Here is an 8,049-nt window from a genome sequence, read left to right as displayed (position 1 = left end):
TCACTGAGAGAGGGGAAACTCCCATCCTTAACATACAGCTGCAACGTGGGATCAAAGGAGTGCCTTCCTTCCAGGCCACCACTGTCCTTCTCCAGTACAGCCTGTTCCAAGCAGTGGCAGACCCCCTGAATGTCCTTCCCAGTCCTGATGCTGAAGATTCTCAGAGAAAGGTTTTATCTGGGGGAGAAAACAGTACTGGCAACTCCTGAGCTTTTGAGAAGTATTCTGCAATGCTTCATTGTCTTTCCTAATGTTTCCAAGGAATAACAAATTGAATAGATTTGTTTTCAGTCTTCCATAATGTTCTCCTATTATTATGTCTCTGCAGTCCTGAGCCATTCATACACTTTATACCTGCAAAATCTCATTAGGGCATTAGCTGAGGATGTTTTAGTGCATTAGAAGGAAACAATCACCAGAGAATGTAATATAATTTCTGTGCAGGATAGTTCTCTGTTTACTGTCACTGGAGTGGTTAACTGGGAATATATTTGTGACAGCAGCAGCCCAGGGCTCTGTGCTGCAGCTAAAATGATCAGTGAGTCTGCCAAAAGGGGTGGTCCTGCCCACTTTTGTCCTTGGCCATGTTCTCACTGCTCAGTGAGGCAGCAGCCAGCAGGTGAGTGTCTTCAGACTGCTGAGCCAGCAAAGACTGTTACTGCAACTAGAACTGAAAGGCTTTCCCCCAGACCAGCCAAATGAATCCAGGCACTTTATAGCTCTGTGTTGCTGGATCCAACCCTGGTGAAAGGGAAAACGAGGGGATGGGACTCCTTGTTTTCATGGCATCTTGCTTACAGGTAGATTACAGGCTGACTATTACTTGAAACTACAAGAAACACCTTGTCCATGATCACAGAGGAGATCTGCAGCACAGCAGGGAACTGAATCAGGTCTTTAAAGCCTGAGCCAATGTCCAGAGCAGGGCACCAGCCTTGTTCTCACTATGAGAGCTGAAAAGGGACCCACCTCAGGTCTCTTGATCCAACTCCTGCTCACTCTGAGCACAGTGGAAGGGACACACTCCATTGCTGCCCAGATGCCTTTGCCTGGGACTAGATGTGGTTCATTTCCTGGGCTGTCCAAGTGCTCCAACGTGGCTAATACCTGTGGGAGTGTGGATCTGGGGGCTGCAGACTCTGGGACTTGCAGGTCACAACTGAGTGAGGAGGGACAAGGGAACAGCAATGTTTTCAATGTTTTTGTGTCTGTTTTTGTTTTTCTCTGTATCTGGATTTCTTTGATACTCCTGAATATCCCAAGGGCCTAAAGGAAACTGCCTCCAAGACTGACACCTATCTCCTTAACCAGCTGTGGACACTGGAGTTCCAAACACACCATGAAACACTCTTGAAGGTATTGGTGCTTTGTACAGTTTCAGTAATATTTCAGCTGTAGACTCCTAACGTATTCTTGGCTAGAATGTAAAAGCAATTTTTGCTCCTTGCTGGCTTCAGTCTGAACTATGAGCTTTCCAGGCAGAACTCAAGCCCTGTGAGTCCTTGATGGTCTTTAGAGAGGACTAGTATTGAGTGGAACAGGCCTATAGCAAGAGTTGGAAGTGGTGTAAAGTACTGAACAGTCACCTGGCCAAAAATAATCCCTGAGGAATCCTGTTATTATGGCACAAGTTACAAAGAGGAAGGAAAGGAAACAGGAAGAATCAGCAAAACTCCACAATGAGAAGCAGAAAGCAAAGTTTATTTGCTTAAGGAGTTAATTCTGTAGCCCTTATTTTGGCAATACTGCTGGTTGTATCTTGGCACGACAAGGCCATGGGATGCCCCTTGGCAGTGGCCTGACCTGGCCAGTGCAGAACCAGTTGAGCAGGTGAGACTGCAGCTCACAGAGATGTTACTGCCCCAGACCAGTCTTTGCTGTTGAGAAGAGAAATGAAGGGAAAAGGATGAAGGAAAAGTGATGTCACCTGTGGTGTTACCATATTGAAGGTCGTGTTGAGACAAAATTTCCTCTTCCCCAGAGTTCTGCTGGTTTTGGGAGTGTGTTGCAAGTGTCAGTAATCCCCAGAGCCACTGTGCACTGCAAAACAACCAAGTGGATGGATTAAAGTCTTAATCCATTTAACTGCATAAATGAGCAGCTGCACAGACCTGCAGCCAGGTGACATTGTCTGTACTCTTTGGTAGGGTAGGGTATCAACACATTGCTTTTTTGGCTTGTTTTTGTTTTTGTTTTTGGTTTACAGTGTAGTGGTACATTAATATTATTACTGACAATCCTTAGTATGGTATACACACTGCATCTTACAATATGAGCCAGGAAGGATTCCTGCTCAGGATTCAGGCTATGCTCTCATCTCTGTCTGTCCTGGGAAATATACCTATATTGATAAAGAAGCCTAAGCCTAGGACATGTATGAGACAAAATGCATCATTAAGGCTGCCTGGTTTTCTGTGTGTACAAAAAAAAAAAAAAACAGGCTCTGCTGTTTCTTTGGGTACGAACTGGAATCCAGTTCAGGGATTCATGCACTTGTTTCTTTTTCCCTTTCCACCCTGTTTGGGCTATTAAGGTAAAAGACTGGACTTCAACTGCTGTGAAAACCATCATTCAAATTACTGTCCTTTATGGAAAACAGCAAGTGACATCAACCAGATGCCCATTCATATTTGCATGCATTTTCAGTATGGTCAGCATATTCCAGAATCCCTGGCTATATCTTTGTTTCCAAAAATTGCAAAGGAGGAGGCCTGCATATGAATCTAGAGAGGTGCAGTCCTGTTTTTAGATGTTCTGAGTTGAGCAACATATTACCAGTGGATTCTTAAGAGCAAGCTGGAGAACTCAACATGTGTCAAAACTGTGCTCAAACTCTTAACACCTTAGCCAATGTCATGTTTTCACCAGTTCCCAGAATATCCCTGGAGAAAAGAGGGGCCTTTTCATCTTTGAAGTGTCCAGCATATAATATCCAAGTGCTGCAACTGCTCAGAAAAAGGTCATGTTTTATATATATAGTGACATAAATATGTATATAGTCACATATGGTGCAGGGACAATCTTTTTTCATTCCTCTGTTTTATATTTTAAAATTCCTAAAACATATGTTCAGAAATCCTTACCTCCTATCCCATACAGTCACAGGCTAGCAGATGTTATTCCTATCTGAAATCATAAATCTTTGTGCAAGGTAACACTATCTCATCTTCCCTCCCTCTGTGCTATTAAGTCTTTCTCAACCACCCAGGTCAAAGAGTTTAAAATTGGTCTCTAATTCATAGTTGCCAGAGATTTGATTTGCAGAACTACTGAAAACCAAGTGGCAATCAGAAGGATCTGTAAGAGTTAAATACTTCCCAGGCTGTTCAGGGTACTCAACACATCTCCAAAGAGAAACTCCAGATCAATGACTGATTGAAAAGTTTACCCCATCGGCTTCAGCAGATCCTCCAGCACAGCAGTGAGGGAACATTACCATCTAATGGCTGCGCTTGCTAATTACAGCTATAATTCCTACTTTAATGGTGGAGGCTGGTCCTTGTGTAAGTACTGATGCACTGATAAGGCTGTAGGATTGGAAAACAAATAAACACGGAAAGATAATAAAAGCAGAATTTATGATTTTGCAGTGTCCATCAATCACCTCTGGTGGGCAAGCTGAATGGAGGAATCCTGCTAAAACGCTTCTGGCTAACGTGTCACAGTTGCTGCACTGATGGCTACACGTGCTGCAGCCACATGAAAAATGACCACCATAAATAATAATCCAATGCATTAGTAACTGTGAAAGCCTTTTAAGATTCTAATAGTGAAACATTATTCCGGCCTCTTTTTTTCCCTGACAGCAGGATGAAATTTCTCCCACCCTTCCGTGGCCAATGCCAAGGGTTGCACCAGTCCCAGGCTTCTCCCCAGTTCTTCCCCATTTTGTTGCAGGTGTCATCTGTGCCAGTGGGCACATCTAGAAGCAGCAGAGATGATTCAGGCTGAGGATTGAGAAAGTTAGGACTAGGGACGAAAATCCTGGAAGCCTGGGTCCAGGATGAAGCTTGCTGCTTCACTGAGCTCTTTGTCAGAGGAAGAGGGGAAAGACAGATCTGTATGAGCTCATGACATAGACTCATTCTTCTTATTTCCAGCCCTGCTTTTTCTGCTGGAAATTGAAATTTCCTCAGTAGGTTTGATGACAGGTTCACACAGCTGATACTCTCATACTGGAGCCTAAAACATCACACCTGACTCATTGCTCTCCTGCTAACCCTTTATGGGAGAAAGTAACAGATGAGAGGTTCCCAAACGGTGCTGATTCTGCACTTTCCTGTAGGATGAAGTCTTGCCCCCACTCATTCTAAAGGTGCTGGAAGAACAACCCCCCAGTTTGTTTCTTGATTCCTGCAGTCTCAGCTATTTGTGTAATCCCATGCAAATCAAGAGCTCAGTGTAACAAAGGGTAAGAGCCTACGAAAGAAGTTAATTATGCAGCTTGCTTTGTTTGTAGGCATGCATCTCTCTGTTCCCCTCCCTTCTGCCATCAAATGGATGTGCTTTTTGGATATTGCTTCACTCCAGAGGCTGTCGTGTGCCAGAGGCTGCTCAGAGGATCCCAGGCCATGGCAGAATTCCATGGCATCTCCTGGCCTCAGGTGAGCAAGGGCTTCCCTGTGATTGTATCAACACCTGGCAGCATTCCTCAGTGAGCTGCGGCACGGAGGGATTGTTCTTTGGCAAGGCACAGAGAGGAAGAAGAGCTCTAAAGTGAACACTGAGCTCTGCTGCAGCCAGCAATCACTGCTGTACCCTTCTTTCTCAATAATGGTCCCTCTGCAACCATTCCTGGCTTACTATGCCCACAGACCCTTGAATCTCCTGTAACAGCTCTCTTCAGAGAGACTTAGCCTGACTTTACATATATAATATGCAGCATCAAATTTGCCATGGGGCCAGAATCAGGTTTTTCCTCTTAGCTTGTGCCTTGGAGGGTTTCGTAATAACCCTGATTTCCTCTGTTAGACTGGGCTGCATGAACCATCCAGAATAAACAGGACAAGCTGACATGAATGCGGCTTTGAGAACTACAGACAAGTGTTGACTTAAAATTTAGAAAGGAGCAGGTCATTTGGGAAAGACTTCACTTAGAAACTTAAGAAAAATTGTATTTATGGGAATTTAAATCTGATAGATCTGAAAGCTACCAGTGGAAAGCAGGCAATCAAAAAATGTATGGTAATGGTCATCTTTAACACAGTTCCCTACAAGATAATTTTTTAAATAATTAAGTGGCCATGCATTTCCTATAGTCAGACAAGTAACAGTTGTGGATCATTGCAATGGTTAGGCACAGTTCAGCTGTGAACATTCAGCCTGTAAGTGCTCTGTGAAGCCAAGATGTTCATGGCATTCCTCTGCTTGTATTTCCAGGTGCAGCTCCAGGACACTTTCCCATCGTTGCTGAGACCCTCAGGCCCTTTGTTGATGAGAAGGCTGCTGGCAGAGATACACCTGCAGGATGTATGAACTCTTACTGAGGCTGAGATCAGGCACCACCAGAAGAGCTGGGTGCCTGCACAGCCACAGGAGTTCATTGCTGCATGCCTGAATGAGATGTTAAAGGTAACTAGTAATTGTCTCTAAGGCAGCTGCTACATATTTCAAATGCTTATAGTTAAAGTATTTCCAGCAGCACTCCTCCTTCCTCTCCTCCTTTTCTTCCTGAGAGACTGCTGAGCTATTTCTTTCTTTGAATTCAACCTAAAACATAGAGTGATGTTGTTCCACTCCAGACTGAAAGAAAACTTACTGTGTGCTGTCCTCCTGTTCTGCAAGATCATATTTTTTACCAGAACAACAAGGCTGCTGTCTTACCAGCTCCACCAACTCAGTATGCAGCCTGTGATGAAAAACAGATCTGTTGCTGGGAATTTGCTATACCATTATTCCCATTTAAGACAGGCAGTCTTAAATCTCACTGCCTGTCTCCTACCTTCAGGCAGAGGATGGCACGCTCTCTACATTTGGAGTGCAGTGATCACAGATCTTTTCAGAGCAGGCTCACACACCACCTTCACTTTATGCTGAGCACTCCATGATGGAATATCTGGAGGTGCAAGGTGGGAAATGTGTGTAGCTGCACTTAGATATGTTTTGTCCTCGCTTATGGCTCTTGTTGATTCAGCTGCCCTGATCCTCCACTGTAAGGTGGCTTGGGAATTTCAAGTTTCTGCATAGAGTCTGCACATCAACAATTCTTGAATGCTCATTATTAGTCCTTTTTTCTAAATCCAGAATGACTCCAAGAGATGTCACACGCTGTCATTTGTCCATCCTGTGGAACTGAATACAAGGACTGAACAACCCTGCCATATGCAAAAGCAGTTTTACAAGAGATGGTGTGTAACAGCAGCACGAGTGAGCCCAGGGTTTGTGGAGACCCAGGACACCACACTGCAAGGCTTCCCTGTCACTGAGTGGCATCACTTAATGCCACTAAGCTTTGGGTACAACCCTTAGAGAAGCAAAGTCAGGCATCACATCTTGTGTTTACTTTTTGTCCCAGGCTGCAAAATTACCCAAAGGTGAGTTTGAACAGCTCATGAGGAACTCTTCAATGGGAATAGGATGGTGGATGTTATCTACATGCTATAATATGAACAAATCTGTTGTCAGTTTCCCTGTCTTATCGCAAAGATGTACCATTTTTCCATACAGGATTTCAAGATTTAGGTCAGTGTATAAAGGTATAACAGTATAACAACCTTTGTCTTTTAACTGGTACAAGCTAAATATAAAACCCACTGAATTTTCAGAAAGACACTGCCTGTATATGCAATTTATTGTATTAGCAGAATACTTTAAATCTGTATCCAACCGGATGTAAGTGGTCTTCCCAATAGATAAGACCTATGTGGCTTTGGGGGAAGATGTCTTTGAGAAAATCAAGGTCCAAGTTCAGGGGTTTTGATCAGTGTGAAGCCTTCACTTCAGTGGGCTTTAGTGGTGTTCTTTTTTAAGTTTGATAACTATAATTACTGCATCCTCTGGTGCTCTAAAATCAATCTTTAGGAGTGCCTAATAATTTCTAAATAAGCTATTAAGTAGGAGATAACAGAGTGTGACCCTGTTTCTCACCTCATAATAATTACTTGGCACTTACATTGGGCAATTTCAAGACAGTGATTGATATCTTGGCAATTTAAGCGATCAGTTTTTGACTCTATGTAAAGGATCTTTGTATGAGTAGGTCTCCATAGTGATTTGTGTAACACATTCTTTCTGAAATATTTTGGTAAACTGCTGGTCTTCAGAGCACACAGATCCCATTTAGGGATCCCGTTTGTTACCAACCAGGAAATTCTTTATGAGTTTTTCAACTATTTCTGCTACTATTTACTTCTAAATCATTTTCCATGTCTTCTAAGATTATGGACACAGGTTGAGCCTGTAAGGCAACAGGATGGGAGGGCCAGTGGTAAGGACATTTAGCCTAGGATTTGGAGGGCAAGCCCTTTTCCCTGTTCTGCCATACTATTGGGATTTCAGGGATATTGCTGAGACACCCATTGCCTTTGCTTTCAAGTAGTAAGGTAGGAATGCCAGCATTACATTACTGTGCTTTACAAGGATGCATACACTCACACACTGTAGGACAGGGGATATGTAGTGCCTTATATATGCCGAATACCATTTTTTCATGTTCCTGATTGACGTAGTGATCAGAGATATTAGTTGTTTAGCATAAATAAGTTTTAAGTAGACTGAGTTGCACCAAGTTATAGTATTGTGTGATTTAATATCGGGTTTTTGCTTTGCTTGCTTAGCATGCAAAATTCATGCCTGGATTACATTGGCAACGACTTTTTTTACTCTTTCCACATCACAAATTGATAGAGAAACAGAAACTACGGCACTCAGAACTCTATTTACTAACTCTGCCAGATAGCAGAAATTACTGGTCAGCGATTTGCAAAGCACTGTGAAAAGACTCTGTGCTCATGGAGTAATGTGGGAACAGATTAATGAAGTGCAAGGAGATGCTGAAGGAGGGACTATGCCTTTATTCTTTCTGAAGTGTCCATTATCACTTCAGGAGCT

Source organism: Agelaius phoeniceus, chromosome 10 (genome assembly GCF_051311805.1).
Source record: "Agelaius phoeniceus isolate bAgePho1 chromosome 10, bAgePho1.hap1, whole genome shotgun sequence".
NCBI classification, from domain to species: Eukaryota; Metazoa; Chordata; class Aves; order Passeriformes; family Icteridae; genus Agelaius; species Agelaius phoeniceus.
This window is presented reverse-complemented; position numbering follows the sequence as displayed.